We start from the raw sequence: 21990 nt of genomic DNA, 5'->3' as shown, positions 1-21990 counted from the left end.
TTGGTTGATGGTCTCCTGATTTATTCTGAGCTGGTTACGGATCCTATATTGTTTTGATGTGATTATTTCAAAGCACTCGTTTTAAGATACACATTTTATTTTTTAAAAACTGTTGTGACAGCTTCTACCCTCATATAATGAGTTTTAGCCACATCCACCTCCATCCATTTTCTTCTCTTCTCCTCTAGCTGGCACATGTCTCAACAAGTCCTCTCCTACGTTCATGTCATCTTTTTATGTGTGGCCTCTACCAGGCCAGTGAGGGTAGGGCCAGCCTTCCTGCCACCACAGGAGGCAGAGCTCATTTCTGCTTGGTCATACTTGGCATAGCAGGAATTGTTATTTATGTATGCCATCTCGCCTGGAATCTTCAGGTTCACTGTCTCCTTCTGAAAGGAACATGTTAACTTTACAGGTTTCTTTATAAATTTTATACCCCATATTAAACTAGGTTCTCTAGTACTAAAGCAGGAGGAGGGACGGGTGAATTGAAACAGGACCCCACCCCGTTGCAAAGGAATGCCAAAGGTCTCCACCGTGCTGTGGAGGAGTGTCCAGATCTGCAGAACAAGAAAACGTTGCCTGGCACCCGGGGGGCAGGACTGACTGGTCTTGGCACCTAAAATAGACCAATCATTTTAAAAGTCAACTACCCTACCCAATCCAGAGTTGCCAAGTTTGCAACCTCTGAGATTCCCACGCTTTTCTCTTTAAAAACCCTGGAATTCTGTCTCCCGCTGTTGTTCCTCGCTGGTTTGGGGAACAGCCACGTTGTGTGATGGCTTGAAAAACCTTTTGCAAATTGCATCAATCTGGTCTCCTGAGTTCCCCTCATCTTTCCCTGTGAAAGTTAGGCGCCCCCTGGGCTTAACACTTCTAGGTCTGCATTTGTTGGGATCTTCTTACTCTAGGTCAATTTTTCTTGGGATAATCCACACCTGATAGCTGAGTGATGAGGAGAATCATGGATGGATCTGATCCCTTGGGCCAGATATATGACAGTTATGGTAGTAATACTCAAGTTGGAGACCTCCCACTGTATTTGATGAAGACTCTCTGGCTTGCTCCAGAGTCTGACTTCTACATCTGTCCAACCCACAGCACCCTTATTCTTTTTGCATGTGTGGATACCTAACTGATGTCTTATTTCCTCAATATCAAAGGTAATTGCTTTGGGAAGATAAAACCCGTAAGAGGCCAGTGCTGGCATTGTGTTTATCAGTGCTTATTCTTTATTTCTCTCATCACAACCGTCATTCTTAGGCTCTACACTACTCACTTGACGGCTAACCCAGACATTATCCCTATCCTTAGGCTTCCCCTATATGAGGCCTGGTAGCAATCTTTGGCCAGACCATGGTTATTCAAGTTTCTATTTTTCACCTGTCATAGGGGCACTGAGTGCTATCTAATGAACCCCAGAAAATCTACTTCTAGGACTCATGTGGCAGCTGCCTTAGCACTTGACTACCACTGCCCCATCGTGTAATATTTTCGTCTTTGCTAGCTTTTTTTGTGTGATGACATTCTAGTACTAAATGTTGTGGCTCTCTTCTGCATCTCTTTGGTAGAAATATACACCCTTCTTTCTCCCTACAGAATCGAAAACATCTATGGCGATGTCACTGAAACTCAAGTTTCCCGTGCGTGTTTTTCCAAGAAGTAGAAAAATGTCCACCCCTAGTCTCACATGCTTGGAACAATATGTACACTCTATCTGCTTCTCATATCAAATGATGGCTGTTGGCTCAAGGGACAGAGACATTTTAGAGAGCTCAATGTCCAAGGCACTGAGGCTGATGAAACGGCTTTGGACAAGGGGTCATACTTGGGTCTGTAGGCCAGCAGCCTCTCGTAGCCTCAGCAATATCACTCACCTCTAGGATCCTGCATTGGCTTCATCAACTATAATTGACTTCTAGCATCATAGAGCTAAGCTGAGGAGAATCCTACTCCAACTTTGAGAAGATGGGACTCTCTTGTTCCACCCAGAAACAATGTCTGCTGCTCTCTCACTGCTGTAGCTTGTTGGGCTTCTCCATGGTCTTTTAAACTTTCTTAACTCTTAACTTGATCTGCAGGTGAAGGCAACAATGTGGGATTACTTTCTAAGTCTGTCTAAGCTGTTCAGACATCCAGTAACTGAACTGACCAGAGCTAGTCTTTTGAATCTCTGATCATCCCAGTGAGTCTCTGAATCCGCTAATCATAAGCTCTTAGTCTAAGAGAAAGGCCGTCGATGATTTGAGCCTTTCCTATCAGAACCATAACCAGCATCCCACGAGAACAATTGAGCACTGTCCATTTCCCAGGGTATAGTTCGTCAGGCATCCACAGATGCCCCTGAAGGATATAAGAAATAAAGTGCATATATATTATGATATTGTGGGTTTAAGTGGGCATTGGCTCAAGTTGAATGATGGAGGACAATTTCCTGTTTTGCTTGCTTGCTATCAGTCTCCTCGATCCAGTTTCTTTCAGGAATGTTTCATAGTTAAGCCATAGACATGTGGTTAAATATGAGATATTGCCCACAGACTCATGAATTTGAACACTTGGTCTCCAGCTAGTGGCACTGTCTGTGGAGGTGACAAAAGCTTTAGGAGATAAAGACTTGCTGGAGAAAGTGGGTCAGTGGGGCTGAGGGCTTGAGGCAGTACAGTGAGACCCTATTCTTCTGTGCATCCTACTGAGATACAATGCAACCAGCCAGCTTTATGCTCCTATCACCGGCATTCACATGCTGCCATGCCTTTCTTACTGTGATGCACAGCATCTTATAAGCCAAAACAAACCCCTTCTCTGAGCCTCTCATCTTCCTTAAACCAAAAAAGACAACTAACACACTTCTCAATGAAGCTGGCACTCTGTGTTTTCCTTTTTGGAGGAAATGTGTGAGTGGGGTATTCTGGGTTTGTTATGGTTTCCCTGGTCATTCATAATGATGCTCCACCCAGAAGGGATTTATCTGAGCACCTGATCCTTTCCTCCAAACTGTGAAGTAGTAGACTGTGCTTGTTAGTTTTTCTGTGAACTTGTCTTAGTCAGTGTTCTATTGCTGTGAAGAGACATCATGACCACGGCAACTCTTATAGAAGAAAATGTTTAACTGGGGGCTTGTTCACAGTTTCAGAGGTTGAGTACATTATCATCCTGGTGGGGATCATGGTGGCATGCAGGCAGGAGCTGGAGCAGCAGCAAAGAGCTACATCCTGATTCATAGGCAGAGAGGGTGAAATGGGGGAACACCAGGCCTGCTGTGAGCTTTTGAAATCTCAAAGCCTATCCCCAGTGACACACTTCCTCCAATAACTTCCTAATCTTTCTAATCCTTTCAGAGTTGCACCCTTTGGTGACTAGGCATTCTAAGGTATGTGCCTCTGGGGGCCTATACTTATTTAAACCGTAGCAGATGGTTTAAGCAGATTGGCCTGTGGGGTTTCCATTAATGACTGATATGGAAGGTGTAGGCCACTGTGGGCACTGCCACCCCCAGGGAAGGTGATTCTGGGTTACATAAAGAAGCATGTTGAACAAGCAAGCCATGGTGAGAAATTGAGGTAAGTCATGAGGGAGGCAAAAGTTAATTGTTAAATAGGTAGATAGTTTTGCAAGGAGGCCCAGTTAACTAGTTCCCTGAGTCTGAGCTTTGTCATTCTTGGAGCCTTCCAAGCTCTGTGCCTTGTCTCCTGCCCTGGGAAACAGCTTCCAAACCCCACCCCAGGAAAGAGTAAAACCACACTTGGCCCCCAACATGATGCTCTGGACTGCACCAGGAAACCACCACTTAAGAGAACTGAGGATGTTGAAGGAAGCCACACACAACTTGAATGCATGACATTCTCCATGTCAGCACCAACACCTCCTCAACAAAAGACTTCTCCTCATGGTTGTGAACAAACCAGAGAGAAAGACCTCAATGTATCAGCAGGTGATCCATCCCTCATATGATCCACCTGTCTATTGGCACCATTCATCCTGGAGGAAAAGAACCACGATACTGTGGAATCCCCCTCAAGAATTACTGAGAACCCTGACATCCATCAGCAAGTGCTTCCCGTGAGGAGCAGAGCAACATGCAGAAGGATATATTGGTGGGCAAGGGTTACTCTGCCAGGTCACACTTGAGGTCTTTAGTAAGCTGACTGAGTCCTCCATAGGTGATGAGAAATCTGATAAGAAAGCCTATAGTAATGACAGGCTGTTATCCCCACATACCATGCCCCAAAGAATAGGATTCTCTCTGTAGTGCGGTGCTGAAGATGACTGCATGTCATGCAACAGTGTTGACGAGGCTGTGATGCTGCAGTCTATGACACTCCCTTACTCCTTAGGCCATAAGGAAAATGACCGGCTATTCTCTGGTTTACAGTCTGGCCTGACATGACAGGTCCTGAGAAATTACTTATGGACAAGGTCTGAGTCACTTTTGATGTCTTTGGAAAGCTCAGATAATTTGATGAGTCTAAGCAAAATATGTTGTTAGCATATTTTTTTTCAGCTGGTTTGGCTTGGGTTTTGTTTGTTTTTGTTTTCTGTTTTGGTCGATTGGTTGGTTGGTTGGTTTTCTTTGTTTTATTTGAGGCTTTGTGGTTTTTTTTTTGTTGTTGTTATTTTATCCTTCTCATTGTTTTAACAGTTAGCTGTATATACTGACTGCCCTTTTTAAGCCCCTACTGAGTAAAATGACTATTTTTTTTTAATGAATAAAATAGCAACTAAAAAAAGAAAGAAAAGAAAAGAGGCCCGGGATTGGGTCAGGCTAAACCCCAAATAACTTTTGATTCAAAATGGCTTACTTCAGGGTTCTTTCCCCAAAGAAACCCTATTGTGGGCAAGGCATCCCCCCCTTTTCTGTCAAGCTGGCCAGGTAATCCACATGTGGCACATACACAGATATACAGTAAAAGTTCTCTAAATCTTCAGAAGACACCGTGAGGCCTTAGATAAGGTGTAGACACACAAGCAGCATATCCAAAACACAGTACAGAAAAGCTTAAGCGAAGACACCAGGTTAGCCCAGGTGGAGGGTGCCACAGCTGTCAGACATTAATGCGTCAGGTTAAGGCACACGGGGCCAAGAAGCGGTATTGGAGAGAGTCAGACGAAAGTCAGTTGTTTGCCTTGGTTGTGTAGCATAACCTCATCTTGAACTACAGCAGCCAAACATTGTAGTTCAAGGTGAGAAAGACAAAGGCCATTAATACACCTCCCTAGCAACTATAAGAAAGTAAATCAGTAACAATATTGATTGGACCACCACAATTAATAAGTGTACACATTTTTAAGCAAAAAAAAAAAAAGGTCAAACACAAAGCAAGTTGAAAGGCAAATTATTCTGAATGAGCCCCGGGGAAATAGGCGTGGAGATCAATAAAAGTTATTGAAAAACGATTCTGTTATTTGGAAGATAAGAGTCTCATTTATAATATAATCCATACAAATTCATGGTAAAAACCAAAAAGCATTTTGGGGGATAAGGCCCTAGTTTTGTTTACAACACAGGAAACCAAAAGAACAACACAGGCCCTAACAGGGAGCCAAACAAGCCCCGCAACTCTCACGTTCCTTGAGCTGATGCCACTAAGTAACTCACTGGAATTAGATTCCAGAGAGCGTGACAGCCCTTGGAGGAGGCAGACATACCCCAGCTTTACTCTTGTCAAGGAATCAGCCATAGAGATGGCTAAGGAAAATGTGAAGGAATTCTTTTTTTCTTTTTATCTTTTGATTTTAATTTTTTTTCGTTTCTTTTTTTGTTAATTATTTTTATTTTTATTAATTACAGATGAAGGAATTCTTTTTTTTAAAATTTGAATAAGATCATTAAGAACCTTTAATGATATCATAAACATTATCTGTGAAAATCATTAAAATCAGTTGTTTTCTGTTTTGTAATATTTCTGCCCCCTTTTTCTAAAACCATTGTTGCAGCTCATCTTTTTCTTTTTATTTTCTTTTTTATTATTATTTTTTATTATTATTAATGACACTTTATTTATTTTGTATCCCCCCAGAAGCCCCTCCCTCCTCCCCTCCCGATCCCACCCTTCCTTCCCTTTCTTCACACATGCCCCTCCCCAAGTCCACTGATAGGGGAGGTCCTCCTCTCCTTCCTTCTGATCTTAGTCTATCAGATCACATCAGGAGTGGCTGCATTGTCTTCTTCTATGGCCTGGTAAGGCTGCTCCCCCCTCAGGGAGAGGTGATCAAAGAGCAGGCCAATCAGTTTATGTCAGAGGCAGTCCCTCTTCCCATCACTATGTAACCCACTTGGACACTAAACTGCCATGGGCTACATCTGTGCAGGGGTTCTAGGTTATCTCCATGCATGGTACTTGGTTGGAGTATGGGTCTCTGGGAAGTTCCCTGTGTTCAAATTTTCTTGTTCTGTTGCTCTCCTTGTGGAGTTCCTGTCCTCTCCAGCTCTTGCTGATGAAGGAATTCTCCAAATGTAAACTAAAGAGTGGAGCTGCTGAGGGTAGGCTGATTTTTATTTTGCCTTAACCTAAATATTTGACAAGCAACAGTTAGAGGAGGTAGTGTCCATTCTGGCTTACAGTTCATCCATTGTGGCAGGTAAGGTATGTTGGGAGAAGCCTCCTGATAGGAGTGCCGGGAATCAACCTGGGTCCTCTGCAAGATCTTTAAGTTCTGAACAGCCTCTCCAGCCCTCCTCTATCCATTTCTCAATGTCTGCGGACTGCCAGCACCTCCGTCCTCAGCATTGTTTGCCTGGGTTAAATTCTCCTTGTGAATACACAAAGTTTCTCTGTTGTCCCATTCAGGTGGAGACCCTGGCTAATGCAAAGGGCCATTTCCTAGAGAATTTCTAAAGTAAAAAGGAGGGCTGCCTGTTTCCCAGAGCTAGCAGAGTCTGAGCCATAAACGGAACAGGGAATGCATGTAGATCAGCACCATTAGGTAAATGTGGCCCCGAGAAGTCTAAACATATCGGAAAACCGAGCACAGAGATGCCGTGAAGGAATAATGGATAGAGACCCAGTGGGAGCTGTCTCAGAAATGCAAGCTAGATCAGCATAGGGGGAGGGGATCAGCGACTCACTCCATTAACATGGTAAGACAAAACCCCCACATCTTAGATCTTATGCAAACAGTTACAACATTTTTAAATCATGAATAAATAAATTCTGTCAGGTTAAGCAATTGAAAGGAAATTTCTAAAACTTGAAATAAGGAATCCTCCAGAGCTTCAGGCAGCCCCATCCCACTCTCTAATGATGATTCTTGATTTTTTTTAAGGAAAGTATTACTGCCCCTGTTGCTGTTTTCCCCAACAGAACACTGCTCTGGCCATCAAATGAGAATAATGCTAATATTAAAGAGAAAACTGTTTAGCAATAATTGCATTCCAGGTCCATGATTGTGCTTCCATTTACTGTAAATGTAAGTGTTTGGGGGATGAGAAAATGTTGATAAACAAAATAGCTATGTTTAGGATGAAGACTAAAGTCGTCCTTGGCTTAGGCCAGTGCTCTGAGACTCCTGGTGGTTAAGCAACATAGCTAGATCCTCTTCCTAAGATAAAACTGCTCATAGATACCTATCTCCATGGGAGGGATCAGCAATAACTTCCTGTGGTCCATGCTCAAAGGTGGGAAGAGTCTCCGTCCCACCTTAGACTTGGTTACCCATCTCTCAGCAGGTGTGAGCACAAATACACCAAGACAGACTGAGTGCTAGTATTTTGTGTAGCCAGGCTCACCTTAACTCTCACTTTAGCTTAGCTATAAGCTTAAACACAAAGGAGAGAAACAGTTGGTTCTCAGCTAAGTGACTAGTCAATAGCCAAGTTTCTGGACCTGAGACCTGCCATTTATCAACTAAAACACTTCAATTCCATGACAAAGACTTGTAGCAGTCTCCTGGCTATCTCCAGCCTCCAGCAGACGCTGCTCTCAGATCTGTTACTTTTTGCCTTTCTTGCTTTATTCTTTAGTAATCTTAAACAGGAAAGAAAAAAAAAAAGCTTACGGAATTGACTAGACCTATAATTAAACTCAAGTATTTTGTAATGTTTTTCAAAAACATGTGTTTCTAAAAAGACAAGTATTTAAGGTTATGCGTTTACCTATGGGTATTTGATTTATTCTTTGACCCAGTAATTATGAATCAGGGTGTTTTAAATTAGCAGGGCATGGGCAATTATTCGAAATCACATAGGTTCTATTTTCCTCATGGAAATATAATTTCTGGAAATTTGTGATTCTCTGGCCTGGTATAGAATTGATTTTTATTCATTTTTCACAGATGCTGAGAAAATGTGCACCCTATTAACAGGGTCCAGAGTTCAATGCTAATTATCAACTTACCATAAACCTCCATACTTTTTCCTATTCTCAAACATCAGACGGGGGGAAAGCTGAAGAGAAGTAGCTGCTTGACCTAGTAACTGTATTTCTAGATATTTCCCAGAATACTTTTACATCCTTTCTCTTAAGGTGACTATTTTAGGGTAGTCATTTAATGTTGAGAACCAAGTGATCATTGGAGGAAATGAAGCAAAGCCACAGCAGTTAGAAACTATGAGCTGTCAGCTCTAATGGGTGTTGCCAGTCTTAGCATTACAGAAAGATCTATAGCACGCCTTGCAAACCCATAGAGCAAAATGTACAGTGTAAGTAATCACTTACTATATACCTGAAGCCAGGCTGCTTTGCCCTGTCTATGATGGCCCATGCCACAGCAGCCACAAATAGAGTTTTGTAGACCCAGCACACACCAGACTCATCCGGCTTTGTGGCTATTATATCAGTGAACTAAGCTGAGTTGCGGATAAGGAGTTTATCAACTTCTTTAGGAGTGTCAGTGATCCTTCGCATACTCTTGGGATGTGATTTTGCTTTGATTTGTCAGTTTTATAAAGGCATGAAAGTAAATGACTAAATAACTAATTTAAAAAAAATGTATAAATGTAGAGTTTGTGGCAGGAATGGGGACTATAGGCCAATAGATAGCCAGTAAGCCAGTAAGGTAACTTTTTGGTAGATCTATAATTGGATATTTAATTCATCCATAATTGACTGTCAAAAGATGGGTAAAATTTCACCTCACTTAAAAAATAAAAAGGTGTCTACGTGGCTGTAATAAGAAAAAGTTGGCTTGGCAGCTGGCTCAGTCATTGTCATGCAAGTGTGAAGCCCAGAGCTCAATTCCCAGACTATACATCACAGAACTGGACATAGCGACACATACTTGTAGTCCTAGCATTGGGAGTCAGAGACGTGTGATTCCTGGAGGCCTGCTTTCCAGCACAGCTTAATCAGCAAGCTCTAGGTCCCAGTGAGAGATTCTGCCTCAAAAACAAAGTAGATGGCTCATATGGGATGATATCCGAGGTTGACCTCTGACCCCTGCAGGTGCAGGAGGCATCATTCTTCATAAAAGAATTATTAAGAGCCCTTTAAAGAACTTAAAGGACAAAAAGGCACAACTTGGGAGCCTTTTAGGGAGTACAACAAAATAAGCCTTTAAAGTTCCTGGAGAGTGCCCGTAAGTCACAGCATAGTGGGTCTGACAGGTTTACACCTTCACAGCCAGGTTTCCAGGGGAGCGCCGGAAAGTTCTCATAACCTGAGGAATGGTCCTCCTACCTCAGCAAACAACGGCTCCGACCTCTCATTACGACTGAGTCCTGACTGCTGTATAACCATTGCAGCGGGGTCAAGGAACATGCACTGTCACCAGTCTGTGTCACCACATCTTCTTGTTTAGTTTCTCAGGTCCTCCGTCACCCGCACGCAAACACACAAAATCAATTCTCTGAGCACATTTCAAGCGAAGGGAATTTGCTTTGCTAATTAGACCTTAAGGGATATGCCGATGCCACGCCACGCTTACATTCTGAGGTACTTCCTACCAAGAGGTCATGCTTGTCTTTTACTGTTGAATTTTGCAGGCATGTGGATGAAACTCAGCCTGTCTCCCCACTGAGAGTCATCTTCCAGGTCCCTTGCTCTAAAATTCTTCAAAGAGTTCTTAATATTTAACTTTTCTTTTATGGATAATGCTTCCCCTTTCCTTTGGGGTATGTGTGTGCATGTGACTGGAAACCAGAGGTCAGTGGCTTGCCCTTAGTTTGTAAATAAAGTTATTTTAACTTCAAAACAAGTCAACAAATGCCCTCTTGTCTTTACTCTGTTGGAAATGACTAAGGAAGCTGTGAAACGGTTTGAGCCTGACTTAATTTCTCTCCTGGCATAGATAACTTCATTTCCATTTGGTAAATTTCTGTACAGAAAAGTGTTCACTTCAAGTTATTGAAAAAGAGTTATCGACAAAGTGACTTTTTGCTCTTGATCTTTCTGCCTCAGTTTCTTGAGTCCTGGATTCTCAGCATGGATTCTATCACAGCAGTATAAATCTATGTGTAGCCTACGTCCTAACATTGCTTCCTTGTAGGCTTATTTTAGAATGATTATTTTAGTTTTAAGTTCTCTTAACAGCAGACCCTGGGGCCTCAAATGCAAGGGCGTTATTTGGGAAACAGGCAGAGTGAGAAGGCGAGGCATGGAAGAAGACAACACAGTGTGCTATGATATTAATCCACTCCCTCGCCACTGGAATTTAACATGGGGTGGGGTTTCTCAAGCTATCCTAGCTAAGGATGGCCTCGGGTACTTTTCTGTTTCTGTGATAAAACACTGACAAAAGCAACTTAAAGGAAAAGGGTCATATTCTGGTTCACAGTTCAAGGGCACAGTCCATCATGTTGGGAAAAGTCACATCTGTGGGGGCTCAAAGCAGCTGCTCACATCACAACCTAAGTTAGAGAGTAGAGAGTAGTGTGTGTGGCTTCCCACCTGGCTTTCCCTTTCTGTACAACCCAGGACCCAGCCAAGGGGATGGTGTCGCCCACAGTGGGCAAGTATTCCCACCACAGTGAACCCAATTAAGACCATCTCCCACAGTCATGCCCAAAGTTCCAGATGAGTCTAAGGTTTGTCAAACAGACAATAAACGTTACCATGGTCCTGGGATATTTCCACATGTACTGCAGTCGTTCACTGGTTCAAACCTGTTCCAAAGACTGGGGGATTCCACAATTCAGTTAGCCAGATCTACACAAAGGCAAAGGGGCTTTATTCTGGCGTTGGGCAGCCATGTGACCCTGGCAGCTGACAATAACCCATGCTCACTGATGGGATGAGAGTTGAGAGGTGGGTAGTGCCGATGGAGTCTGACTCACTGACAGTTTACTGTAAGATGAATGTTTGGTTTTGCAAAATCTATTCTACTCTATTCCAAAAGAATCTGCTATCTCATGCATTTTATATCAAACATACACAGCATCCAAACAGGTAGGAAAAAGCAAACTTGATGGTAGGAAAAAAATGATGTTAGTTCACTAACAAAAAGATGTTCAAGCTAGCCTAACCTTTTAAACTTTACTTTCTGTATCTAGAGTTTGATTACATTTCTAGGCTCTTCTCATTTACATGGCAGTTTGATCTTACATGAAGAATTTCGATATTTTCAAAGTTCCAAGCATGTGGGAGTCAATGTAGATGAAGAAGGGAACTAAGTCTTATTTGGGTCAGTGAGGGTGGTAGCTATGCATAGCAGGCTGGTGACCGGACTCCTTTCTCTGGGTCCTATGGCATGCTTTCTCTGGAATCTAGGAGCTCATTCAGTGTACTGAGTAGCTCAATACAGGGAGTTACCGCTTCCCAGGAGGCTCTCACTCATTAGAGGATGGGAGGTGGGAGATGCATGTTGCCTTCCATCCTACAGAGGATCAACCAAACACTTACCCTCAAGATCCATCCAGGAGATCCTGGCCCAGATGCTCACAGCAGGAACCAGCTAAGCAATGTTCCTTTTATTGACTTGTATTTTTAATCTTTCTTCCTACTCGTCATGCCTACTCTGGGCTCACTTCCAAAATAAGGCTCCTGCAACCACATTTTCTCAGACCGTGATTTCTAGGAGAAAAAAAATCAGAGGAAGATAGGGTGATGCAATGCCTGGAGGTTTTTAAAACTATGAAGTAACACCTGGTCATTTTGTAAGGATTCTGCATATATTTGAGAATATACGGTTTAAGATGTTGAACTTTGGGGCTGGCAGAATGGCTAAGTGGATAAAGACATTCCCTGGAAGGAAAAAAACAAAAACAAAAACAAAAAACAACTCTTGCACGTTGTCCTCTGACCTCTACACATGACCATACATATACCTCCACACCACAAACTGCCCCACCCACAAAATTCAACAAAACACTTTAGGAAGATATTGTGTTCAAGATATTGGGTTCATATGTGTCCCTCAGGTCAACATATGAAGTGCTTGTCATGTCTTCAACACTCTGCTCTTTGCCTCTTGACCTATCGGGTATAGGACATCAACCGTGATGCTCCATCTTACCTGGCCCCTGCCCCAGTGGCTGATTGACATCCTCTGATATGGGAGACATCATATTCATGCTATCACTTCAATTCCTACTCTGAGTTTGCCTATTTGTGCGGGGATAAGACTAGAGCAAGCTCTAGACCTCCGTGAAGAGCTTATCCTTGGGCAAAAAGGATACAAGAAAGGCTACATGGAAGCAACCACTCGTGACGGAGGGGGAGCTGAAGATGCACTGTTTCCTTCTCTTCTCAAACTTTCAGAATAGTTTCTACTATCATATGCTCTCAGGAAGATCTGTCTGTATATAGTAAGCAGTCGAGAAAGGCCGTTACAAATTCGTTCCCTGACAGGCACTCTCATCCCAAATCTCATCTCTGCTTCCTTGCTCACGTCAGCTGAAGCTCTAAGTTAAGCTTGGGCAGTGTCTCCTCTCCAGTGAGGTTTCTACATGTGGGGGCTTTCTATCCCTGGGTTGCTCTCTGAAGTTCAGTACATGTATAAACACAGTACGGAAGGCTGTGTTAAGATCTTCATAGCATTTCTTTACCAGTGGGGAGTAGGAGTCTGTGGTGCTTTGAATAGGTACGGCCCCTTAGATTCATGTGTTTGAATACTTGACCATAGGAGGTGTGGCCTTGCAGGAGTAGGTGTGGCCTTGGAGGAAGTGTGTCACTGGAAGTATGCTTTGAGGTTATATATATATATATAATATGTATATATTATATATGTATATATGTATACATTATATACATGACCTCAAACTATATATATATTTATATATCTATACACACACACACATATATATATATATACAAATATATATATATATATACTCAAGCTCTGCCCATTATGGAATCCAGTCTCCTTCTGCTGCCTTCAGATCAATATGGAGAACATTCAGCTCCATCCCCAGCACCATGTCTGCCTGGATGCCACTATGCTTTCTACCATGATGATAGTGGACTAAACCTCTGAAAGCCTAAGAGCCTGGAGGCTTCACTGTGAGGTAAAATTGTCTTTATGAACATGGTTTTTCCAAGTGTGTTATACACTAGCCCTTAGCGATTGAAAATGTCTTGTTTGACTTTGTGTCCTAGCTTGTAGGTCATCTACTTCAGAATACTTCCCAGATTTTCTATGATTTATTAAATTAGTGAGCAACTAAATGGGGATTCTCCATTATATATGCTCACTTCAGCAAGATCTAGAAGAGGGTACTGTGAGAGCCAAGCAGGTCATTGTTAGAGAAATGACAAGAAGTTGGTTGGGAAAAGGAGCCGATATAATTACCCTTCAGGAAAGAGGTTTGTTAGGAGAAAAGGCCTTGACCAGGATGGGGTGCTGAGTGAACATTAGAAAAGAAACAGTATAATATTTAAAATAACATAACAGGGACTTAGAAGGAAGGAGGGACTTCCCTTTAAAATGAAAAGAAACTTTAAGAGGGATTAGCTTAAAGAATAAGAGATAGCTGTCTTGGCAGCAATGGAAACCCTATGATCAAAAGCACCTTGGAGAGGAAAGCATTTATTTCAGCTTATAACTTCTCATGGCACAGTGCCATCATAAAGGAGTCAAGGCAGAAACTGGGGGAAGGGTCACAGAGGACTGCTGATGACTGGCTTGCTCAGTCTGCCTCTTATAGCACCCAGCCCCACCAATCCAAGTCCGGTGAGCTGGGTCCTCCCACATCAATCATTAGTCAAGGAAATGAACCATAGGCTTGTCCACAGGCTGATGAAATGTCCTGAGGACATTTTCTCATTGAGGTTCCCCCTTCCCAAATGACTCTGGTTTGTGTCAAGTTGACATAAGATTGATCAGCATAATTGACCCCTTTTTAACACGACATGAAAACATCACTATTAAACCACAGCCTTTCATTTCCCCAAAGCATCACATTAATATTAATTAGTATGACAACATGAAACATTCCAACTTTTTGTTTGTTTGCTTGTTTGAGGATTTCCTTGTGTAGCCTTGGCTGTCCTGGAAGTAGCTCTGTAGACCAGGCCAGCCTCAAATTCACAGAGATCCGCCTGCCTCTGCCCCCTGAGTGCTGGGACTAAGGTATATGCCACCACTGTCTAGCTCCAAATGCCTCCTAACTACGGGCTCCTGTAAAATGAGTCGCTACTTTGTTACTCTAAGAGGGCACAGTCACCTTCAGACCAAAACGAAACCGAAGTTCAGCAGCGTAGAGCTCAACGTTAACATGTCTGCCATTCATGGTCTTCTGGGCTCCCAAGGGCTGGCAGTGGCATCTCTGTCTCTAACATCCATACACAGTGCATCCAGCTTTTTTCCTAGACCCAGGCCGGACCCACTCCACAGCTGCTGCTGTCCTTAGTGGTACTAGGATCTACAAAATGCTGGGGCTTCTCTGAAACTAGGGTTCAACCTCACAATAGTCCTTTTTGGACTTTCTTCGGAGACTCTAACACTGCCACATGGTGCCAAGCCTTAGCCTCTCGTTATCCCTTCAGTCATGGGGCTGCTCCTTTACCAGTGGCCTCTCCTGACCTTTCTTTAGGGATGTTCGGAAAAGTGTTTCAGTGTTTAATTATTTAAGCCTATAGTATGAAATCATCTGATCAAAGGCATTAGGGGATGCTTGGATTATAGATGAACCATAGCAGATTTCATTGAATATAAAACGGTTAGGAAAATGATGATCTGAAATTCAACAGCCAGACCACAGATGGAGATAGCATCTGAAGCAGGCGATGGTGGCGTCCTTTGCTTAGCAGGGAACTAGAAATGAAGTCACTAGTAATTTGGGGGATGTGGGGAAGAGATGAGACTATGCTATAAGGGGTAATTTATGCATTAAAAACTTAGAGCGTTTTCTGACTGTGGGGGAACCAATAAGCTATAACCTGGATGGGTGAGATGGCTCTAGAGGTGAAGGCTGACACCCTGAATTTAATATTTGGGTCACACATGGAAGGAGAAATGATTCCCTTCAAGTTCTCATCTGACCTTCACATGTCTACTCACAAACACATATGCTCACTAGAACGTCAGTTGTATGTACAGTGGGAAGTTTGTTCTGCGACACAGGAAAACCAAATTAAGTGTACTAAGAGATAGGAAACAAGGTTTACATTGTGGAATTACAGGAGCAGAAAGTCCGATGAGCTGAGACTCATTGACAACCTTTTCAGGACATCTGCTCAAACACCTTCCATTGATCACTCATCTCAGGGCTATGCAGTAATTCAGATTCTTCCAAGATCAGATGAGATCGGGCGCGTTCAGGATGGTATGGCTGTAGACAATAATTCAGATTCTTAGACGGAATGAGAAGGGTTGGGGATGTAGCTCAATTGCTAGAGAGCATGTTTAGAATGTACAGGGCCCTGTGTTTCATCCCCAACACTGCACAAACTGGCATGTGCGTGCCTGTAATCCCAGAGCCCACGAAGTGGGGGCAGGAGGCTCAGGAGTTTAAGGTGAGGGGTAGAGGATAGCCCAGTCAGTAAGGTGCTGGTTAAGCAAACATGAGGACCTAAGCTCAGACTCTGGCACACACATTCGAGAACATCTTCCAACACAGATACTTACAGAAAATAAAAAAAATTCAAGGTCAGAAAACAAGGTAAGAGAGACCAGTGAGATGGCATCGTGGGTAAAAGCATTTGGTGTGCCGGTGAGAGCCGACTCGACCAAGCTGTCCTCTGACCTGCAATATTCGCTGTGGGATACCCATCTCACTCCCAACGAACAAAATAAGACTTCAAAGAGCAAGGTGAAGACAACATGACAAGTTTTATATTATCGATTTGACAGAAATGAAGGTTTACACATTCGATGTGGTAGAACTAGGCTGAGAGATGAAATTAATGTAATAAACCTTTGGGCACTCAGGTAGCACACTAGAGCCGTAGGCCAAATAATAGTAAACCTTTTAACAGGATCCTTGAAAAAGTATCTTTGAGACAATCATTGTTGTCTCGCTTTCTTATTAGTTACTAAGATAAGAGACCTGTCTGTTCACCTCACAGCATGGATGTGGATACCTATGTGGTAATTTAGATTAGATACCTATTATGGATTAGATACCTATATGGTAATTTAAAGGATTCTTTTTAAATGCCCATCGTCTTAGCATGGTAGTTCACACTCTTAATCCAAGTACTTGAGAGGGCAGAGGCAGCTGGAGCTCTGAGTTTATGATAGCCTGATCTATAATGGCAATTTCCAGGCCAGCCAGGGTTACATCATGAGATCTTGTCTAATAATAAAAATAATAATAATAAAAACAATATTAAGTGGAATGAAGGAAATATCTAGTTAATTTCCAAGGAGAGTTGGGTGGACTGATGAGGAAGATCCAGCATCCTAATGCCCAGGATCTTCACACTCATCAGCTGGTTCCTTGGGTATCTGCTTCCCATCAGGGTTTGCTGTGGTTCTGGGATCTTCGGGTCCGACCAGCAATTCAAGCACATCCCTTCGCTGCAGGGAGGTGACAGACGGCAAACAGCCAAGTCCTGTAAGCTACACCAAGTCACAGTTCTGTATGGTGTTTTGGTTGACACCAGACTGATTCACATCAGGCACGGGTGTCTAGGCTAGGAACTGTCGGGAAATGGGCAAAGAGAATGAAGGACATGTTCAGCCTCCTGCCTTACTGTGTTGAGTCTGGGCAGCAATCTATTCTGGGCACAGATCACTTCATGAGTCATTTAGTGTTTCATCTCCTACAACACTTTGCTGTGAGGGGCAGGAACAGCTCTCCCATCCCAGCCCTGTGACTCAGGTACAATGTCAGAGTTCTCTTCTTCCTGCTCAGTTCAGACTGAGACAGGGGACACAGGAAGAAGTCTGTCTTCATGCTTACTGTCAGTCTCAGGATGAAACCTGATGGCATCTGCAAGGCCAGCCTGAGGATCTCCAGGCTTCACGTCTTGGTAGTCAAAGTACATCTACTACAGGAGAAGTTTTGGGAAACCTCTGTCCCCCCCCCCTTTTTTTTTTTAAACAGGGTTTCTCTGTGTAGCCTTGGCAGTCCTGAAACTCACTCTAGACCAGGCTTGCCTCGAACTCAGAGATGCACCTGCCTCTGTCTCCTTAGCACTGGGGTTAAAGATGTGCGTCACCACCACCTCGATGCTCCTTCTTAGTCTCCAGACTAAGTTCTGGTCTTCACTCTGACCTTCGCTTGGCTGTTCATACCCTACGTCCATGTATATTCATTTCAATGTCTTCGACCTCAGTACACAGCAATGGAATCAGAGAGACCCGAACCTCTAAGATCAGCCCCGATATTCCCTGGACTGACCTGTGCACACGTGGAGAGGCCACTTCTCCTATTCCGCTGGACCAAGAGGTGGTGAGTGATATCCCCAAACAGGAAACAGCTTCGTAAATTGTGGAAGAAAAGACCCAGACAAAGACCTTACCTGCAAAGCATTTAAACAGCCCAGCCTGGGAGTGGGGGGATGGGCTCTTTTGCATCTACCTGCTGAATCCTAAGAGATGCCAGCAAAATCTTGCAGAGCCCCCCAAACAAGCAAAAGCCTGGCAAAACACTAGCTTGTTGGCAAATGCACAAGGCAAGACCAAGTATCCAGAGCATTGGTTTCTTCCAAGAGACGTTAAGTGACCCTTGAAAAGTGAGGCCTGCCTTACAATCTGTCTCACAGTCAGTCTCCCTGGTCTGAAGATATCAATCCTCCAAGGGGCAGGACAGCTTGTCTGTCACTTTGAGGATAGAATGATGTGGAGTTTGATGCCTTGAGGTAAAATTTCCTCGGTCTTCTAGAGTTTTCCACTTTACTTAGGGAAACTGACCTACCAAAATAATCTGATAGGACAGAGAAGTCGTGTACAAGGTAGGTTGACATTCAGTCAAGCTTGTGTGCTGCAGGGAGATGACAAAGCCAACAGCCAAATTCTACAAGCTACATAGGAATCACAGTTCTGCAAAGTTTGGATGTGGGATTCAGAGGTTGAACTGCTGGGGTGGAGGACACCCATGCACTGAGAAGCCAGGTTTGCAAGCGGTCCTTCTTCAGTCAGGTCTTTGGGCAACCCCAACCTATCAAGATAATATCGATATTTTAAAGCTCTCTTTCAGGATGGTGACATCAGAGCTGAGGTTCCCCAGCCAACCCCATTCAAAAGACATGTCAGATGTATCGCCCTCTTTGCTGTCTAATTGGAAACCTGTATTGAATGGATTTTTTTTTCTAGAAGTCAAAGCAAACCATTCCTCAGGAATCTGCTCTAAGACCTGCCACCAAGGACTTCAGCATGTTGACAGAGAAAGCTGGAACGGGGCCTTATGTTGCGGATTCCACATTAGACTTTTCCCCACCCGCAAGGAGGAACTGAATATGCAGCCTGCAAAGGCCCTTGAGCCCAAGTCCCTTGAGTTATTTTGGTGGTAGTCTGATCACCACAATGGGGACTCATCATGACAACTATAAAACCTGCTTTCTCGAGGCTATTCTGCACTGAAAAGTGGCCAAAATGTCATATTTAAGCTTTCTGGTCACTTTGGAACAAGCAGTTCAGAAAATCTCAATGCAACATAAGGAAAGAACAGATGAGCCAGGTTCGTCCAGGGCCTTCTAATAAATATTTCAAGTGGGATTTAAAGATAAGAGAATAGCTGTTCTCTTAGTATAAAACTAAAGTTGTGATATCAGTAATATGCTATAATTAAAATATGCTAAAAACCTGTCTTATTAGCTTCACTAAAAAGTAAAATTAGAAGTAGTATGTTACCATTTTTAATATAAATAATTAGCATTTATATTTTATGCTAATTGCATACATTTGGTTATAATTGGTATGTCTCTATATCATGGTTTTCAACCTAGCCTTCTTTCTATGGCCAGTTAAGTTGAGTAATACGCTACCCGATGCTGTCTTATGGTTTATTCAATAAAAGCCTGGTTAAAAATTTACTATCCTAGCATTTTCCTAGCTACATACATATACATCTTAAATAGTTTTCTCTCCTAAGTTGGCTTCTCAGAATCAAATGCTAGGATGTACTGGAGCAAGTGATAAAAGGCCTGCTAATGGCTGATAGGCCAGAATGGCTCTCAGAAGCATCCTAGCACTTTAGGGCAAAAATAAATGTAGGAGGGAGGTTGAGTCTAGTGTAGCCCACCAAGATGGCTCACAACCATTCATTCTAACAGCTTCAGATTAATTTTCTTTGGGTATGGCATGTGGCCCAACTTGTTATGGTTTCCCTTTTTGAGCTACAACCCAGATGCCATTAAATCACTCTGTTGAGCCCTTTACAACCTATGAATATATTGAAAAGCCTTGTATTATACAGTTCAATACACCTCCTCTTTTTTTTTTTTTCAGGCCTCCTGGCAAGAAACTTCAGACAGGTTTCTTGTTTGGTAGCCCAAGTGTCCTGGCTAGTTTTATGTCAACTTGATATAAGCTGGAGTCATTTTGGAAAAGGGAACCTCCGCTGAGAAAATTCCCACATCAGACGGACCCGCAGACAAGCCTGTGGTGTATTTTCCTGATGGATGATTGATGTCAAATTGCTGTGGGCAGTGCTAGTCACCAGGTGGTGGTTTGGGATTCTATAAGAAAGCATACTGAGCAAGCCTTGAGGAGCAAACCAGTAAGCAACACTCCTCCATGTCCGTCACATCATGGCCTGTCCTGGCCTCTCAGTGTACCGAGCTCCAGCTGATATCCATGACCCCTTCATGCTTTTTAAACTAGTGCTACCTGGGAGACTCTTATCCTACCAAGTTGGGCTGCCAGGATGAGACGCGAACTCAGCCCCGCTGGATCACAGCTTCTGTGTGCTGACCTCAGAGGAAATACTCAGATTTATGATCCTCAATCCTGCTGCTCTCTTCTAGTCACCACTAAATCCTCAGCTCCAAATAAAATAACCAGCACTGATTATCACAGTGACGCAAAGGTTTCACTTCAGGGGTCCTTAATCCCAAATATTACAGAAGTGGCCCCAATAGAGTATTTGCTTTCTTCCAAAGTTTCACAAGCCAGTCTTCCATTGTCTACACTGCTCTCAGAATTATCTTCCAAGTTCCTACAGAACAGCCTATTGAGCTCTGAGCACTCAATGTTTCCGAGTCCAAAGTTCAATTGCTACCGGAGGCCTCTTAAAAACATGGTCAGATCTGTCACAGCCGTACCCCTCTCCTGGTACAATTTGTTTTAGTCAGGATTATCTAGAGCAACCAAACCAAAGGACTGACCTTTAAAATAATGATAGCTAAATCACCCCCCACCCACAAAAGAAGTTGAGACCCTGCTGGAGTGACTCGGTCCACAAGGTGGGGTGCGCCTCAGTAGTCTCAACCTTGTGCCAGAAGCCCAGGAAGATCCTGGTCTCTATCCACAGTGATAGCTCAGAAAGGCTGATTCTGCTATCAGTAAAGGCACCAACAGGGCAAGTCAACTCAGAACTCAGTGACCAATGGGAAAGCCAAGTGATCAAAAGGCAAGCTGACCTTCCTTCTGACTTGCCCTTTACATCTTGGCTGCTACCAGAAAGTGCAGCCACAGTTGGGGTTTAGAGTAGGCCTTCCCAGAACAATCAATGCTGTCAAGACACTTCTTTAGACGAGGCTTCCTACTCTGGTGATTCTAATTTGTGCCAAAACGACATTTCAATAAACCATAATGAAACCCAAAGACTATTTGGCTATAGAAGGACCTTGAGAAGATACTCTCCAGAAGAATTCAAGTTCCTTTCACATCAGTGCTGGTACTTGATTACCTGGAGCAAAGCCACTCAGCCATCATCCCCACTCCCCCATGAGTAATACATTTTGTTTTAAACTTTTAACAAAAGTAAAAAGGTTGGGCATGGTGGCATTTGACTTTGATTCCAGCTCTTGCGAGGCAGAGGCAGGCGGATCTCCAAGTTCAAAGCCAGCCTGGTCTACAGAGTGAGTTCCAGGACAGCCAGGGATCCACAGAAAAACCCTGTCTCAAACACAGTCAATGAGCGTTCTGGAGTCTTTGTGACTAAAGCATGTCGGGAGCACCACGGTATTCATGCTGGGCATCTTTCCCCATATCTCTAACACACATAGGTGAACATCAGTCTCTCATTTCTTAAGTTGTCTTTGACAAAGTTCAGAAAGCAAACTGCAACTCCCCCAGAAGCATGATGAATGTAACTATTTAAAAGTCTCTCTGGTCTTTTTATACGCTGGCTTTAAACATTCTATTCTACTGCACGGAACGGAGAACAGCTGGGCCACTTTCCAAATCACTCAGTCGTAACCTTCAAATGTGGAGCAGTCCTTGTACTACTCGGTGATTTGTGGTGCTTCCAACGTCAGGAACTGATTTAGATGACAGGCGTGGCTTGTAAGCTGACTTTTCTTGTGAGGTTGAAGTCACTTTCACAATGGCATCAGGACGGGACTTGTTCTTTCAAAATTAGTTACTTTAACATAGTTTTAAGAGTTTTACATTAATCCGTGTCATTCCAATGAGGTGGTTTTTTTTTTTTTTTCCTTCACCTTTAGGTTTGGTGGTTTTGTACATTTGTCCCTCTTCTCCCAGGCTCCTGAGGTACCTGCTGAATGGTGCTAACTCCTCCAGGGAGCCTCTGCCAGGAAAGCAGTGTAACATCCCTTCTCCCCTTTG

General features: G+C 43.2%; 1 long non-coding RNA gene across 1 annotated transcript in view; it reads left to right on the top strand.

The window, feature by feature from the left end:
* The window catches only part of LOC132648228 (uncharacterized), a 65085-nt gene extending 46158 nt beyond the window's left edge, over positions 1-18927 (top strand). The window contains exons 3-4 of the long non-coding RNA XR_009586598.1: positions 17595-17710; positions 18574-18927. This is a non-coding gene — a long non-coding RNA (uncharacterized LOC132648228). The remainder of the gene's footprint in view (positions 1-17594; positions 17711-18573) is intronic.
* Positions 18928-21990: the final 3063 nt, after the last annotated feature.

This window comes from Meriones unguiculatus, chromosome 16 (genome assembly GCF_030254825.1).
Source record: "Meriones unguiculatus strain TT.TT164.6M chromosome 16, Bangor_MerUng_6.1, whole genome shotgun sequence".
Lineage (NCBI taxonomy): Eukaryota > Metazoa > Chordata > Mammalia > Rodentia > Muridae > Meriones > Meriones unguiculatus.
This window is presented reverse-complemented; position numbering and strand designations above follow the sequence as displayed.